We start from the raw sequence: 18,689 nt of genomic DNA, 5'->3' as shown, positions 1-18,689 counted from the left end.
GTCACACAATTTAACAAATTAAAATGTCATCACGATGATTTCAGAAAATGACCAATGCTTTGAGGAAAATAACATAGAATAATGGAAAATAACCAAGATGCACTACTTTGAATAATCTCCTCCATAGGTGAAACTGGAGCTCATGGATCAATGTAAGAAGATGGTTGATTAAATCCAAGGCACAGAGAAGGGCAGGTGCAAGTTTTCTGAGGCAGGAAGCCCTTTGGTCTGTTTGAGGAACAAGGAGTCCAGTGTGGCTGGCTGGTGTGGGCAATAGACGAGGCTAGAGAAGTGGACAGGGTGACATTATTCTAATGTCAGTGGGAAGACAGGAGAGGTTTGGGCATGGACATTAATACCTAATTTCCATACCTAAAACCACTCTGACTGCTTGTTGTGTGAACAAGGAGTTGCCAAGGGTGAGAGGGAAGCAGGGGAGCCTAGTGGGGAGTCTTCTGCCGTCCTCCAGGTGAGAGACAAGGGAACCTGATGGCTTATCGCTCAGAACAGTCATTTTCCTTGGTTCCATTGAGAGCACACAGGCTTAATTAGGAATGGCCTATGAAAAAGGAATGTCAATTTATAGCTTCCATCCTTCTGAGGGGGTGGTATAGGGAGAGCACCCTGCAATGTCAGATCATCTGATGGATTCCTTAAAATATTCAAATGTCCCAAATCACATTATAAGCAAGAAAAATAAAAAAAAAATTTTAAAAAGTTCCCTTCAAAGTTCCCAGAGGTTGGATTCCACTCAGTTTCCCGGCTCTTCCTTTACCTCAAATGCTTCCAGCTGGAGCTGGGGGAAACAGATGCGTCAACACAGTTCCTGCCCACGAACGCTTCCCAGCGACCAGGAAGCAGGTCGTCAATTGTAATCTCCATAGAAAACCTGCTTCTGTCAGACGCTTTGCAAACCCCACGTGGCTGGGCCATCTCTGGGAAGGGGTTCCCACTGGCGGTAACAAACAGCAGAGCGCCCCCAGCAGGACGGTCCCCAGAGAGATGGCAAAGTGCCCCAAATTCCCTGGGGTCTCGGGGCGCACGTCCTGCCCTAGGAAACCACCCCTGGGCAGACCCGACCTTCTAGGACTCTCCCACACGAGCGCCTTTTTGATGAACTACTTTTCTGGTTTTATCAACTGCAGCGTCTTTTCTGGCTCCCACCCAGACCCATCTGGGTATAACATGGGCCCAGTGATCCTGGCATCTGGAAGCATTTGTCTTAAAAGAGCCAATTCCCTCTTGATGCCGATTATCAGTTCAGCTTCCAGCCAACAGGCCAGATATTCCATCCCGTGGCCCAGACCTGCAGGACGCTGCCTGTGGTGTGGATGACACGTCCCTACCGCGGGCCACTGTGCTCAGGGCATCCACAGACCTGCTCTTGCCCCTGGCCCTGCGTGGGATATGAGGGGATGCCAACACATCTAGATCACTTGCAACACACACACACACACACACACACACATGCATTTATGGAACATTGGGTAGAATGTGTTGATACCTGGGGAACAGCGTGGGAAGGGGAAGTACCAATGTCCTGAGGCCGGAAGCCTCAGTTAATTTAAAGAACTTGCTGTTTGGCAGGTGTGTGGCTGGATCAGAGAGTCTGTTCACTGAGAAGTTTCTATCAGCTCAGCGCAGCTCTGGGTTGTAGGAGTTGGGACACCCAGAAGTAAAGGAAGAATGTCTCGTGCTCAGCTGCCCAGAGTTCAATGTAGAGTTAGGGAAGCAGAGAGACAGCACAGGGTCCACAGACCGTGAAAATGAAGTAGTAAGAGGGTGCAATCGTGGGATTTTCCCTGGGTTCTGTCCCTTGACCCTGAACCAATACCTTCTTCTCCCTGAGCTCTGATTTTCCTGTTCTTATGATGAAGCCATGCTCAGAAGGGTTCTGGAGCTTCCTAGCTGCCAGTGAGATTGCCTCATGCACAGCGATGAACCAGACGCAGCACAGGATCAGAGTCCTGCTGACTCAGGATCCCCACCCCCCCCCCCGCCCCCGCCTGAAAAGCACCCAAAGTGCCTGCTGCAGACCTGGTTCCCTGTCTCCAACCCTCTCTGCAAGATGTCTTGTGTGCAATACAGAGAGGGCAGATTAGAGTGCATCTGAAACACGGGAATGCATCCTACTATTAAAATCATTCCTTTTTGCCAAACATGTACATTTAATACTCACAAATACTCATGCATTGAATATGACCAATGCTATAACATTTCTACGCGTCGACCAGGCTAAACCCTAGAACCTGGTTTCAGAATGATTCAGCTGGAAATTCCCAACAGGAAGTTATTTTTCTTGCCAACCCTTTGAAAACCGTGAACAGGCATGAAAGTGTTCCTGCCAACCTGTCCACAGTAGCAAAGCCACAAACAAGCCACGCACAGAGCCCCAGGGTCCCCCACCTTGGCCAGATTCTCTATTTGCTAATCTGAGCATGCCATGGCTTGTTTTCATGAACTTCTCGGCCAGCCTTCTCTGGAAGGCCCTTCTCCAAGGTACTTGGGAGGTGCAAAGCCCACTTTGGTGGCCCAGGTCACTTTCCCACATAACCCTCGTTCCCTATCAGGGTTCCTTTCCCCCAAATCAGCTCCTGAGAGTGCAAGAGCTCTAGAAAGTTCCTCACTCTTTTTTTTTTTTTAAAGAGAGAGAGACAGAATTTTTTAATATTTATTTTTTTTTAGTTTTCGGCAGACACAACATCTTTGTTTGTATGTGGTGCTAAGGATTGAACCCAGGCCGCACGCATGCCAGGCGAGCACGCTACTGCTTGAGCCACATCCCCAGCCCCAAGTTCCTCACTCTTACCAGATTTCCCCAAGGCTTTTTCAGCTGAACTTTCTACTCCAGCCCCTTACAGCTCCCTTCCTGCTCTGGGGCATTCGGACCTGAGGGAATTTTCTAGAGCCCTGCAGAAGCATCCATGATGGGCTAGAGCCTGACCCATCAGGAGAAGCTTCCAGAAAGGGCAAAGTAGATTCAAATGACCTCCAGCTATGTTCTCAGCACAATCATTAGACACCCCTCCACCACCACCACCACCACCACCACCACATGCAGGGTCTCCCCAGGGTAGGGGCAAGGTTTCAGGACCAGCGTCTCCCTCCCCTGCGTGGGCACGGTGACACCTTTGTCTTTGGCAGCCTTCCTGGTGGACTTGGCCTTGAAAGAGGCTCTACTTCCCTTGTGTGTCACCAGGGTGGGTGGAGGGGGCCTCACTCAGGCTACAGGGCCCTTCCCCCGCTGTGAAGGCTCTTAGAGCCCACCCTCCCTCCGTAATGGCCTCCCTCTCCCTGCCAAAGCTGTAAAAGCATCTGGGCACAGGTGCGGGCGCTGCCAGCCTCCAGGGCCAATAAGCGGAAACTCGGTGGAGGAAAATGAGTCTGCACAGCCACAAGGCCATTATGATTTCCCAGAACATGCAATGCTCCCAAATAAATGTGTCTCCAACATTATAACACCACAATATTCATACGGCTCATTACGGGTTTTAATTTTGCCCGTTGCTTATTTACTGTCTCCTTCCCCACTTTATTGCCAGGGTGGAAGAGAAGCTCATCATGCCCAGAACGGAAGGGCCCTGAAACCCAGTCTCTCCAGAGCTGCTGGCCGGGTGCTCTGAGCCCTGCAGGGCAGGGCAGGCTCAGGCCCAAATCCACCCAGTGCCAGACGGGTCTCCACATGGCTGGCTCTGCCCTCCTCCACCTCTCTGCCCCATAACTGCTTTTCCTGCCCCATGGGTCCCTTCTCCTTTCTGTTTCCAAAAACTGTGTGGCCACCTTCTATGACTGACAAGTTGGAGGACACTGACAAAGTTCCTCCCCTAGACAGGCTACTGCCACAGGTCAGTGGATGGCAGAGGGGCTCCTCTGGGCTCAACAGGGAGGACCAGTCAGCCCTCTCCTCCTTGGAGGACCCTGGGTCCCAGAAGCAGAGCCTGTCAGAAGCTGAGGGGCAGCAATGCCATCTCTGAACTGCATGGGGAAGTGGGTGTGGATTTTCTTCCCTGGAAACACCTCGGGACAAGCAAAATCCCTATAAACCTTGAAGGAAAAAGCAGGAAGAAAAATGACTTCATTATACACTTAAAAAAAAATTGGAGTGAATTATTTTTAACTTAAATTTGGAAAGTCCAGAATGGAATAAGGAGGCAAATCACTAAACCTCTCTGCTCTTCAGGCACACTTTAAAAAAATAATAATTTGGGGGACTGGGGCTCTGGCTTGGTGGGAGAGAGCTCACCTGGCATGTATAGGGTACTGGGTTCCATCCTCAGCACCACATAAAAATAAAATAAAGGTATTGTTTCCACCTACAACTAAAAAAAGCATATATTTTTTTAAAAGAACTTTTGATATTTTGTATTTTTTATCTCTTATATTTGTAAAAGGACATAGACTTCAGAGCCTAATTTTGTTCTAGATTCTCCTTTATTAAATGCCTTTTCCAAAACCCCCAAATCACCCTATGTTCTCTGTAACCAATGTTGAAAACCAGACATACAAACAACAATAATCTATCCCATTCTCCTCTCCACCACTCCATTCCCCCAAATAGTGAATGCTAAAAGCTGGCACCTTCCCCTTCCATTCCTATAGGGGGAAAATAAAGGGGAGGCGGAGAAAGGGAGGGAGGAGAAAGAAGGAAGGGAGGTGAGCAGGCAGTAAGAAGGGAGGGAAGAAAGGAAGTTTTATTTAACAAAAGTTAAATAGAAAAGCAAAAGAACAAGGAGAGAAAAAGAAAAATATTGCAAAATAGGCTTTTACTCTTATTCACATTTTCATTTCTCAATCTGATTTCTCCCTTCCCTTCCCATCCTTCCCTCCCCCCCTCCCCCACCCCCTCTCTCTGTGGTTATCCCTCTAGGAAAACAGATATAAGACTCTCCACCCAACCCCTCCTTCCTTCATCTTACTCTGTATTTCTAACACAATTCCTTCCATCATTCCTCTATTACCTGACATTCAGATTTCTTCTCCCTCTTGTCTTTGAAAACGTGGCTTTTATTTCCATAAGGCAGAGTACTAAAGTGGCATGGCTGGGTCCACAGACATGCACAGTTTTAACAGATATTCTGAGATTATTTTGCCAAAAAAGCTGAATCAAGTCACAAGTCCCCATGTCAATATACGAGGTGCTTCCATCCACGCATCTTCACCAGCACTTAATACCATCATTCATACATTTTTGATGCGTGATGCATAACTCATAGTATTTCATTCTGCTTCAACTTTTACTTCCCCAATTCCCAGAGATTGAATATGTTCTCATAAGTTCATCGATCATTTTGGATTTCCTCTTCTGTGAATTGTCTATTGATAACCTTTGCCATGTTTGTAATTGGGTCATGTCTTTTTTTTTTTTTTTTAATCAGGAGATACTCTTTGCATATTGCAGGATGATAGTGGTTAATGATAATGAGCTATTATCTTTCAAAAAGCTAGAAAAAAGGAGTTTATGCTTTAATCATAAAGAAATGATAAATGTTTGAAGAGGTAGATACGTTTAACCCGATTTAAACATAACACAAGGGAGATATATATATATATATATATATAGATAGATATAGATACAGATAGATATAGATAGATATAGATATAGATATATCATACAGTACACCACGAACATACAATTTTTAATGATTTTACATATCAGTTAAAATTTTTAGAATTATATTATGTATAATACTTCTTATCAGCCAGGTGTTGTATTTTCCTCAATCTGCTTATCATTGTGTCACACACAATGCCCCTCATCATTTAACCCTCTTTGTATAGATGCCTGCTGCCTGCTGTCTGGGAGTGAGGAGGTACTGACTAACCTCTCCTAACCATTGCTGATGCTCATGTGTTCATCTTGTCTCTATTTTGTGGTATTTCTATGTGACAGTGTAGCAGAGTTTGAAAATGAGAATTTGATTTTTAAAATAAAATTGTTAAATTGAAAATATGAACATTCTCAACACCGTTGAGATGCACTGTTAGACTGCCTTCTAAACAGAGCCATTTACTCTGTCCCCAAGTCCACGTTCCGTCTCTTTCGCTGGTGCTGGGAACTGCAGTTCTTACAGATCTCTACCTTTGATGCTTTAATATGGCATCATAGTAAAGTTTAATTGTTATCCCTGCAATCTACTTGGGAGATTAATAATTTTTATACTCAGTTGTCTATATTGACTCTTATGAGTCAATTTTTGCAGTTGTGGTCTTTCTTGTTTTCGTTTTTTTCTTTTGAAAACTTGATTTATTTTGTGTATATGGATTGTTTATGTAGGTAGGACAAAAACCATTTATTTATTTGTAGAATTTATTTTACACTTATGGGTTCTCTTTATGACTTTAGTGATAGACAAGATATTTAAATCTGAGACAGTCAAATCCATTCATCCACTCTCATTTGCCCCCTTCATGTTTTGTCCTTTTCAAGACAAGAATTATTCCCATACACACCAATGTTCTCTTTCAGTTTCTTGTGATGGGGTTTTTTTATTTGAGAGTTCGCATTTTAATCCATTTTAGCTCACTTTGGAATATGATGCAAATATAACATCTGCTTCTTTAACCTCTGTTACCATTCCATCTACCCCAGTACCATTTAGAGGATACGGCTCAAATATTAAAGTCTTCTAATGAAGCAGTCTGGGTGCTCTCCAGTCTGATATTCAGATTTGTACACAATCATGCCTCAGTATCCAAGGGAGATGGGTTCCAGGAACCTCCCAATACAAACTCCTTGGACGCTCAAATCCCTTATATAAAATGCACTCTATTTGCATATAACCTACATATATCCTCCCATACGCTCTCATCTCCAGCTTACTTATAATAAATAATACAATGTAAATGCTATGTAAATGGATGTTATGCTGCATTGTTTAGGGAATAACCCAGAAAGAAAGAGTCTGTGCATGTTCACTACAAACAGGTCATCCAAAGCTCAACTCTGTGTATACTACCCGTCAGCAGCAATGTCTCATCGTCTCCAAGATCTTCCATCCCCGGTCGATTGAATCACACATGCAGGACCCATGGATACAGACAACCAACTGTACTTATTTTAGTGCCAGAAGCACATTCAATAGTTTTTGCTTCCTAATGCATTTTATCTAGTAGAACTAGTCCTTTTCCTCCAATTAATTTTTGGTTTCAATTTTTTAACTGGTGCTCACTCAAATAGTTTCTTCTAGGTACATTTTAGCAATATTTTCTGCATGCTCCACCCACTCAAAAAAAAAATCCTTTCAACACTATGATTGGGATTAAAATGAACCCAAATCTAATTTTAAGAGAATTTAGACATTCAGTCTCCTCATTGGGTTGTATGTACAGATTTTCATTTGAAAGTGCTTTTTTTCCCCCTTATTATTACTTTTTAAATTCTATTTTCTTCAAGTAAATTCTATATCATTCTTCTTAAAGTTTTTTTTTTTTTGGATGTTTATATTCTTGACTTTTTAATTGGCTTTTGCTGTTACCAATAAAAAGGGGAATTCTTGCAAGTTCATTAAGAATATAATTATCATCATAAATAATCATGATACTAATAATTATCTGGTAAGAGCAATAATAATATTGATTTCATTGGTATTGAAATAATAGTCAAATTAATAATAAAATTATCAATAATGTTATTAACAATTCAACTGTTACTGATTCCATCTGAAATTCTTTTAAAAACAGCATTCTGCATATTCTTCTAAGACGTCATAGACTTTTGTGGCTATGATTTGAATGGCCTTTTGGTTTCAGTGGCTGCGTCTGTTCAGCTAACAAATAGTAGAACCCTTTGCAAGGACTTTGAAATTAGGAACTACGTTTTATCTGAGAGAGCAGAACTTTCTAGTAACTTTTAACCATCTCAGAGATTTCTGCACTCATCCCTGATGGAAGTTGCCACTTTGTTCATTTCATTGGTGTTTTTGAGGACAAATGTCACACTCTACAATGATGGACCCATTCAGCAGAGGAGTTTGGGGACAGTGTGTGCAGCAGTCAGGGAAGGCAGAGTGGGGTGGCTGCAGCCAGGCCACAGGTGAGTGGGCTTGGGGAAGAGGCTCTCTCAGCGAGTCAGGGCGAAGGGTGGGGTTGGGGGGTGGAATAGAGGTCACAGTCAATATCCTTACACAACCAGTTGAGAACTTATGGTGACAGGTTGTGAGCTAAGGACTTGGTGTGGATCACATCTAATCGTCCCCCGCCCCCAGCCTTACTAAGGTATTGTTGGCCAGTAGAAACTATGTATATTTAAGGTATACAACCTGATGTTTTATGCAAGTACACATTTTTAAATAACCCCCACTATCAGGATAATTAGCATATTCATCACCTCCCACAGTGCTTGTTGTTGTTGTTGTGTTGTTTCTTTATTTTTAGAGACAGAGTCTCACTGTGCAGCCCAGCCAGCCTTGAACTCCTGGGTTCAAGCAATTCTCCTGCCTCAGCCTCCTGAATAGCTGGGAGGTCTCATGTCACCACTCCCAGCTCTTTTTATTCTTTCTTTTTTGGGGGTAGAAGACACCAGAGATTAAACTCAGGGGCACCCCACCACTGAGCCACATCCCAGCCCTATTTTATATTTTATTTAGAGACAGGGTCTCACTGAGTTGCTTAGTGCCTCACTTTTGCTGAGGTTGGCTTTGAATTCAGGATCCACCTGCCTCAGCCTCCTGAGCTGCTAGGATTATAGGTGTGAGCCACCACATCTGACCTCTTTCTTTCTTTCTTTGTCTTTCTTTCCAAATATCTTACATACCTATATAATTCACAGTAGCCAAATTGGAAATAACTAAATGTTCAAGGATGGCTTAATGAATAATAAATTAGAAATATTTATATATACATAAATTTTATATACACACACACACACACACATATACATATATGTGTATATGTATGTGTATATATTAGCTTTAAAAAAATAAAGTGATCCTTCCTTTGCAATAAAATGCATGAACCTGCAGGACACTGTGCTGAGAGACGTGTGTTAGTCTGAATACTCTGGATGTGTGTATGCAGTGTGAATTCACCTGGCTTCTGAATCGTTGCCTCTACTCTCCACAGACAGATTTTAACTTAATAAGACAAAGAGGGGAAAGTGGAGAATACAGTGCTATTTCAGCAAGTCTCCAAGCCCAGGTTGCAATTTATCTCATAAAGTGATCATTCTTCCACTGTTAACAAATCACGTTCTGCAAAATTTTGGTGAAGGTGTGTTTTCTCTTGATGTACACAATTGGAAATTGATAAATAAAACTGCTTGCAGATGACATAATTTTCTAGATGAAAAAGTCTAAGGAATCTAGACAAAAGCTATTAGAACTATTCAGTGAGTTTAACAGGGTCACAGGATATAATTTCAATAAAGAAACTACCAATTGCATTTATATATGGTAGTGACACATAATTGGAATTGAAAATTAGACATACCATCTCTGATTGTATTAAAATATCAGATATATATATATATATATATATATATATATATATACTCATTTAACAAAATATATACAAGAGCAATAATCAAAAAAACACTATAAAACGTTGCTTAGAAAAATTGAACAAGACCTAACAGAAAGGAGAAATACACCATCTTCATGTCATCATTGATCATAGAATCCTAGTTAGTTCTCTGCTAATTTAATTACAAGTTCAATACAATCTCAACTAAATTCTAGTATACATTTTTAATTGATTGAAAGTGACAAAATGATTCTAAAAGTTAATTGCAAAATCAAAGGGCCTAGAGTAACTAAAACAACCTTATGAAGAAAAAGTTTGGAAGAATCAAAATATCTAATTTCCATCCCTAATGTAAAGTAACAGTAATCATGACAGCATTGCATGGACATGGGAATAAACATATAGATTGATAAAACTAAATAGATTTTCCAGTCATATACCCATGCATATGTGGTCCAATGATTCTTAATTTTTTTTTTTTGGTGGTGGTAGCTGGGGATTGAACCCAGGGCCTTGTGCATGCAAAGCAAGCACTCTACCAACTGAGCAAGATCCCCAGCCCAGTCCATTGATTCTTGACAAAGGGACAAAGATAATTCATTGAGCAAGAATAGTCCTTTAACAAATCGAAATAAAATAATTGAATATCCACATGGAAAAAGAAAATCATAATCCTTAAAAGAACTTGCAATGGATGTATACCCAATGTAAGAGCTAAAACTAATTCTGGGAACAACAATAACAACAACAAAAAACAAAACAGCTGAAAACCACTGTGAACTTGAGTTAGGTCAAGAACTCTAGGATACAAAAATACAAATCAAAAGTAAATTTTGATAGAAAGCATTTCATCCAGAGTAAGACTTCTGCTTTTTAAAACATGCAATTAAAAAAAAAGTCACAAACAGGGAGAAAATATTTTCAGCATATACTAAAAGACTTATATCCTGAATATATAAAGAGCTCTTAGAACTCAATAAGAAGACAAATGGCACAATAGAAAACTAGGCAAAACATTTGAGCTGATATTTATCAAAAAAGATACAGAATGACTAAGAAGCACAGGGGGGAAACGCTCAGAGGCACTAGCTAACAGAGAAATTAAAACTAAAACCACAATGACTGATAACATCACACATATTAAAATGAATAAAATTTAAACAGACTAAAGGCAAAAACAATGCATATACTGCACTTCAAAATTCTATGCATGAAAAGCCATAATTGCAGAGTAAAAGGGCAATCTACAGAAGAAGAGAAAATATTTACAAATCATGTAAGGACTTAGTACCCAGATTACATACAGAACCCCTAATACTCAGAAAAAAAAAAAAGAAAGAAAGAAAGAAAAAACTGATTCAAAAATAAGCAAAGGACCTGAAAAGACATTTCTCCAAAGATGATAAACAAAAGGTCAATAGGCACATAAAAGATGTTCAACATTGCTAATTATTAGAGAAATGTCAATCAAGACTCCACCTATTACTTACAATGTCAAGGATGTGGAGAAATTGGAACCCTGTGCACAGAAATGCAAAATGAACACAGCCCTGGTGGAAAACAGAACAGCAATTCCTCGAAACACTAGACAGAATCACCACATGATCCAATAACTCCACTTCTCAATACATACCCAAAGAAATAAAATCAAGGTCATCAATATTTGTACACGTGTTAACTGCAGCATTCTTTACAGTATCTGAAGTGTGGAAGCAACCCAAATGTCCATTGACAGATATTAGATAAATGAAAGCTGTAGGTAAATACAGCAGATGATCGTTCGGCCTTATCAAGCAAGGAAATTCTGACGTATCACAACCTGGATGAACCCTGAAGACATTGAATCCTAAGTGAAATAAGCTGGCCACAAGTGGAAAAACTGCTTCTGATTTGGCTATGGAAGGAAGAAGTGTCAAAACCATAGAGACAGGAAGTTAAATTGTGGGTACTGAGAACCGAGGGACAGGAAGTTACTGTTTCATACAGACTTGCAGTTTTGCAAAATCTAAAGAGTTCTGGAGATGGATGGCCTTGATGGTGACCCAGAAGCATGAATGTTGACAAGGAGACCAAGATGATTTGTGGGGGAAGAACAAATGGTGAAGACACAAGTAGATATCAACATGGGAAGACAATCACAACCCTCAATATCACTGAACCGCATAGCTTCATATCGCTGCACCACACACTTATCAATGGTTAAGAAGGTGCATTTTTTGTTATATGTTCTTATCACAATAAAAAATGTTAGAAATAAAAAAAAAAGGGTGGGTGGGGGGGACAAAAATCCAGGAACAGAGACCAGAGTAAGAGGAGGAGTTTACTACAAATGGCATGAGGCGTTTCTTGCAGTGATGTAAATATTCTTAGTTTGATTGTGGTGGTGGTTGCAATGCTTGTGTTGTGGTTTAGATATGAGGTGTAGTGCAAAAGCTCATGTGTGAGAAAATGCAAAAATGTTTAAAGGTAAAATGTTTGGGTTATGAGATGTGAAACCTGGTCAATGGATTAATCCACTTGAATGAATGAACTGGTTGGTAACTCTAGGCAGGTTGGGTGTGGCTGGAGGAAGCAGGTCAGGGGGGGTGTGCCTTTGGGGTTATATCTTGCCCCTGGCACCACACTTTCTCTGTTTTTTAGCCCACCACGAGTGAGCACCTTTCCTCAGACACACTCTTCCTCCATGATGTTCTGCCTCATCTCAGGGTTCAGAGCTGTGGAGTTGGCCGACCATGGACCGAACCTCTGAGACCGTGAGCAAAAATAAACTTTTCCTTCTCTAAATTGTTCTTGTCATGTCTTTTGGTCACAGTGACAAAAAAAAAAAATGACTAAAACACTGTTATAATCGTCAAAAGTCATAGAACTCGTCACACCCCCCCCCCCCCCGCACAAAAGGTGAATTTTATTGTACATGAACTACACACAAAAAACCTGAATTTTAAAGAGGAGTCTTAATACCTAAAGAAAACTCAAAGAATTGTTAAGGAAAAATGCAAACCTTTGTGTTTCTGGATAGGAAAACAGAACATCTCAAAGCTACCAATTCTTCTCAAACTCATGTCCTGGACACAGGCAGATCTGAACAAACTCTTAATACCTTTTGGGGAGGAGAGATGAAACTTCACAAAATGATTTTTAAATTTCACTGGAAAAAATTAACTACTAATAATGCTGGAGAACATAAAGAAAAACAAAGCAGTTAGGGAAAACTATTTGATTTCACACACACACACACACACACACACACACACACACACACCCCAAGTAGTGATTTTCAATCTGAGTGATGTGTGTGAGCTTCTGTGTATGTGAGCAGGTGGGCCGTGCACATTGTGGGCAACAGACATGGTCTGAAGAAAAGAAAAGGATACTTTACAGAACATCTCAGAAAAGGGGATGCAGTTCAGATAAAAAGTAATGCTGTCCTAGTCTTAATTTTTTTAAATAACATATTTTAAAAATTACACAGTAAATGATTAAGAGGTTCTTTTATGCATCTGAGAAGAGAATAATGGTATTACATTAGGAAAAAAAAATCCCTCCTCTCCCCAAAACAACTGGATTGTGTAATGTAATAAATATAATTTTTTAATTATATTTTTTAAATGTCAGGAAATAATGTAAATAATTACAGGGAATGATGGGAAAGGACAATGCCTCTCACTTTTTTCTTTTGGTTTCTCTGCACATAGTAATGTGCCATGCATTGTGCTCAATACCTGGGGGCGGGCGGGGTCTGCAGTCAAAGAGGCTGTTGTTTAATGTATTCAACTTGCTTTCTATATAGAATTTAACAACATGCAAATTTACAAAGAAAAAAAAGTAGGGTGATCTGAAGTCTCACAAGCTTGAAACAACCATTCATAATACTCGCAATTAGCTTTTTATTTATAGATTTTTCATTTTTTAAAGTTCTTTGGGGAACAAGGATTGAACCTAGGGATACTTAACTATTGAGCCACAACCCCAGTCCTTTTTATTTTTCATTTAAAAAAAAAAGGTTTTACCAAGTTGGTGAAGACCTTGCTAAGTTGCTGAGGCTGGCCTCAAACTTGTGGTCCTCCTGCCTCAGTCTCCCAAGTTGCTGGGATTACAGGTGTTCACCACCTCACCTGATTTACTTATACATTTTCTTTACTCATGGACATGTGCATATATATGTACACACATATTGCATAAATGGAATGTTCTCTCACTTGCCCTTCCCTTGAACATCCTTTGAAAAAACCATACCCCATGCCTGCTTTGCTAAGAGGAACACGTAAATAACAGACATGTTTCTGTATATGATTCTATGTATATCATACATTAAATTCTTTACAATCCCATTTTATATGCATATGTGTGCATATAAAATGGAGTATTTTTTTTGTTTGACTTTGCAAAAATGGAGCGTCGTACACATTTCTGCATCTTATTTTTCTTCCTCTACAGTACCTCATAGCAGCTTCTCCAAGTCACTAAATATGGCTTCTTTATAGTGGCTGCATGCTATTCCAGGCTGAAGTTATGGCTCATTTTCTTTAGCCATTCTGAGTGGCAAAAAGTCAGACTATTTTAGTTTTAATAAACATCCTCATACGTTGTCCTTAGGTATTGGATCTTTTGATTCTATCAGGCAGTTCCTCAGGAGGTTTGATGACAGATATCTTTTAATATAGTCAAACAATGTTTGTCAAACAGCCTTTTCATAAGATTGTAAAACTCCGCATTTTCACCAGCAAGAAATGAAGGTAGTTTTTTTTCAATCCTGCAGTATTAGTCAATAACACATGTATATTTTTAATTGAATGTAAATACTCATCATTAAGTTACATTTTCTTAACTATTATTGAATTGTGTAAAGTAGCCAAAGAGCAAAATATTTCAATGATTCCAGAATTGCACAGAAATCTCCACTGTGACTATTACTACTCTACATTTTTCTTGAATATTCTAGCACAGTACTCTCCACTAGAAATTTCTGCCATGATAGAAATGTTCTCTGTTCAGTGCCATTCAGGATGAGAGCTACTAGCCACTGGTGAATGCTGAACATTTGCGATGTGACCAGAGTTGAGAAAGGGTCTGAATTTTTATTTTATTTAATTTAAACTCAAGTGTTCAGAAGTGGCAGTGGGATAGTACAGTTCTAGAAAATGTAAGACACCAAGTTAAAATAATTGCTTCAAATATTGGAAAACACACAATGTTCTCTTTCTGTCTATTGTGCACTTAAAAAAAAAACCCTCACAACTTTTTATTAAGAAGAAAACTATTAGAAATAATAAGAGACTTTTATCAGATCAGTATATGGACATTAAATATACAAAAATCAATAGCTACTTAGTACTAAGCAGTTGGAATAGAATTAGGTAGAAATCATTCCATTTACAACAGCCACAAAAATGACAAAATATAAAGAATAAATTTAACAGGAAAGCAGGGGTCATACACAACATGAATTTAAAATTGTAATAAAAGAAGTAAAACAAAAACAAATATCTAGAAATGTCTATCATGCTCTTGGATGAGATGATATTATCACATACTCACTTCTCTTCAAATTAATTTGAAATCAATTACCACTAAAATCCCAAAATATTAAAGTGATTCTGGAAAGAAATAAAATAAAATGTTCCTTAAATTTATATGGTTGACAATGAGTAAAACCTGCTCAGAAAAAGAAAATGATTGGGGATATGTTTTATGACTCACCAGAATCTTCTCAAAACTGGTTATAATAAGCTCTCATGGTATGGACCTAGGAGTAGACAAATAGATCCATGGAAATGAATTGAGAATCCAGAAATGGGCGGTACAGTGGTGCACACCTGTAATCCCAGCCACTTGGGAGGCTGAGGCAGGAGGATCACAAAATCCATCTCAGCAACTTAGCTAGGCCCTTAGCAATTTGGGGGGGGGGGGGGAGGGAGAGGGAGGGGGAGAGAGAGAGAGAGAGAGAGAGAGAGAGAAAGGGGAGGGAGAAAATCCAAAATATTAGCTTGACTAATAAGCGAATCAATTTCTGGATTTTGAATCCATTTATTGATGTCAAGCTAATAGTGAACAAATACCCTCACTCAGTTGTACAGAAAAAAAAAAAAAAAAAGGACCACTCAATAAGTAATGCTGGCCAAACTGGTTATCCAAGCAAAATAAATTTTTAATATGGACTTTTAACATATAATTATAGGCAAAAATAAGTTTTAAAATAAATTTTTAATATGGACCTTTAACACATAATTATAGGCAAAAATAAGTTTTGAGTAGACAAAGAGCTTAAATAAATGAATCTTATGAGAAAAATTGAAGACTACTCGCGCAATCTAGGGGTTAATGTAGCTTTCCTAAATTAGAATGGTTAACTCAGAATCTAAAAAAAAAAAAAAAAAAAGGAAAAGGAACTATATATGGCCCTATACAAATTTGAATCATTTATTTGGAAAATACATAGTAAACAAAGACAATGTACAAATGATATACCCAGAAAGTAATACTTGTAATAAGGTTAATTTTCATAGTGCCCAAAACTCAGGCAAACTAATTAGAAGAAGATAAACAAGCCTTTTTTTTTTTTTTTTTTTAAAGGAGGCTCATGAACCAAATATCATGGGTCTAACCCGAGCAGTAAGCAAACTCAGAGAAGATGCACGGGTCACCTGCTTGAAATCCTCTGCTCTGCTCCATATCCCCTTTTTTGGTATCAATTTACACAGAAAGATTTTCTGAATACAATTAAAATCATCACCACAACAACAAAATTTGAAAGAAAATATGATAGTCTTAACTTCATATAAACCAAAAACTACATGTCAAATGAAAACCCCCAAAGCAAGAAAAAAAGATAAAGTTCTTATTACAAATAGTCCATTGGAGTGACATACCTCTCTCATCAGATCTTTCTTTCCTTCTTTCTTCCTTCCTTCCTTTCTTTCTTTCTTTCTTATTTTATTTTAATTTTGAGACAGGTTCTTGCTAAGTTACTTAGGCCCTTGCTTACTTGCTGAGACTGGCCTCCTACTTGTGATCCTCCTGCCTCAGCCTCCTGAATTGCTGGGATTATAGGCAAGCACCACCTGCCCAGTTCACATCAGGTGTTCAACCCTGTAGGCTAACTAATATTGTAGACCTAATCCGTCGCCCCTCAAGTCTATGATTCACCCAGAAGTCTTTAAAGATGGAACATCAAAAGGCTGATGATCAACCTCACCCAATCCTTGCTTGGGATGCTCACCCTCAGCACCCCTGACAGGTGGTCTCCCAACCTCCATTGGACAGTCAACCTCAATTAACACAGATCACTCTACCCAAAGAAGCTAATGTCTTTTTAATCTATGTATTTGCTTATTTTTATATTAATTGACAGATACAATGTATACATACATTTAGAAAGTGCAGTGTGAGGTTTTGGCATATTTATATATCATGTATTGATCAACCCAAGATACTTAGGTTATCGACTATTTATAGGTTATCTACTATTTCAAATATCTCATCCTTAGGATGAGAACATTCAAAGTCCTCTCTTGTAGCCATTTTGGATGCTGGGATATGCCATTGCTGTGATCACGTACCACTTTGATCTCCAGATGCTGTCCCTTTTGAGGGCTGAAGGATATCCTACTGTGTGTATTCACCACCCTTTAAAGAAGCTGCTGCCGCAGGAAGAAAGCCTTTCTCATTCTGAACCTGCTGTTTCTTTCCTCCAAGTTTCTCACAACAGAGAAGGCTTATTCTGTTGGAGTCTTGGAGCTGTTCTGAGCAGTGAGATAAACCCAGCTTTAGCCTCCACCTTGGGCAGAGGGCAGCTACGAGTTTGGGAAGCATTCCAAGACCTCACCTGACCCCCATACATGGCCATTCTGGTGTCCCACTCACTCCAAGCAGAGGCTCCTGGACTTGCTAGGTGGCCACACTCATCTAAGACCAGGTAGAAAAATCAACTTCTCAGCCCCAAGCCAGATTCATATCATAGGAATGCCCAGACTGGGTGCCCAAGCGCCAGGGACTTATGATCACCCCAGGGGATTCTGGCCCTCACCTGGCTTTGAGAAGCCCTAGTTCAGAAGAGCTCAGGCCTGGCCTCTTCCGAAAGCTACAGACACACTTTGATTAGGATTGCCAGCTCCAGCCGCCCTCCACTGAGACCACCAAAGCAAACACCTCTGTGTTCTCATGGTTCTTCTTAGATAATAAAACACTCTCTCCATGTCCACATTTGAGCCTCTTCATGGTTCATTAAGGATGCATTTTACCTCTGAAGACAGGGAGTCACTGAGTGAGCTGGGTATGATATGGAGAAGATCAACTTCATTTGTTTGTAATTCAGTGAGCCTAAATTCTGAGTCAAGAATCAGTTTCAAACTCAGCCCATCCAGGATTTCACCTCACCCGCCCTCCCTGGTCATGGAGAGAGGCGGGGCAGTTTCCAGATGCAATTTTCTCTGTCCATGCATATCTATCGAGCTTTTCTGTCCCTGGCAGGTGTTCTAGTCCCCTTGAGCATCCTGGAGATGCCACCATCTCCCACCAGTTCCTGCCCCCATTCTTAATGCTATAGCACTCGGTGGCATCCACTCCCTCACCAGGATCATGAGACCCTCAGGGATCAGGAGACCCTCCCACCCACCCTCTGAGTCCTGGGGCCCTGGAGCAGGGCACCTTTGGGGACGAGCGGCTGATTGCTCCTCCCCTCAGTTGAGGTCACCTTCTCTTCCTAGACCACTCCACTGAGATCAGCCCAGGTCAGGGTGCGGGGTCTTCTGGCCTCCCGCCATCCAGTTCCTGCTGGGGAAGGAGGATCCAGGGATCCTCCACTCTCACACCCCAAAATCTCCCTGTAGGAGGTTCTGCCACTTAGAGGTTCACTTCCTTTTTTTTTTTTTTAGGCCAAAACATTGGCCACCTGAAGCTTCAAGATTAACAACAACAACAACAATAACTACTTATTATTCTGTTTGAATTCTTGCTCTGAGTGTGTTCCTGGGGGCGAGGGGTAGGGAGTAAAAGGAAATGGAAGAGATTTCTGGGACTAAAGATTAATTGAAAGGAAAAAAAAATGTCGATGCTTGGCTGTAAGATCCCACCACGGAGAAATAACACGAGTTCCTAAGGTCTGAGGGTGAGCGAGTGGCAGAATGTGGACTAGATCTCAGGGATTCTGAGAAGGAGCCAGGAGTCTGCAGGCTGGGTCCTGTCCGCAGGCACTTACTCTGTCTCCAGTCACAGCCCCTCCCCAGAGGCTG

The sequence above is a fragment of the Marmota flaviventris genome, chromosome 18 (assembly GCF_047511675.1).
Source record: "Marmota flaviventris isolate mMarFla1 chromosome 18, mMarFla1.hap1, whole genome shotgun sequence".
Taxonomy (NCBI): domain Eukaryota; kingdom Metazoa; phylum Chordata; class Mammalia; order Rodentia; family Sciuridae; genus Marmota; species Marmota flaviventris.
This window is presented reverse-complemented; position numbering follows the sequence as displayed.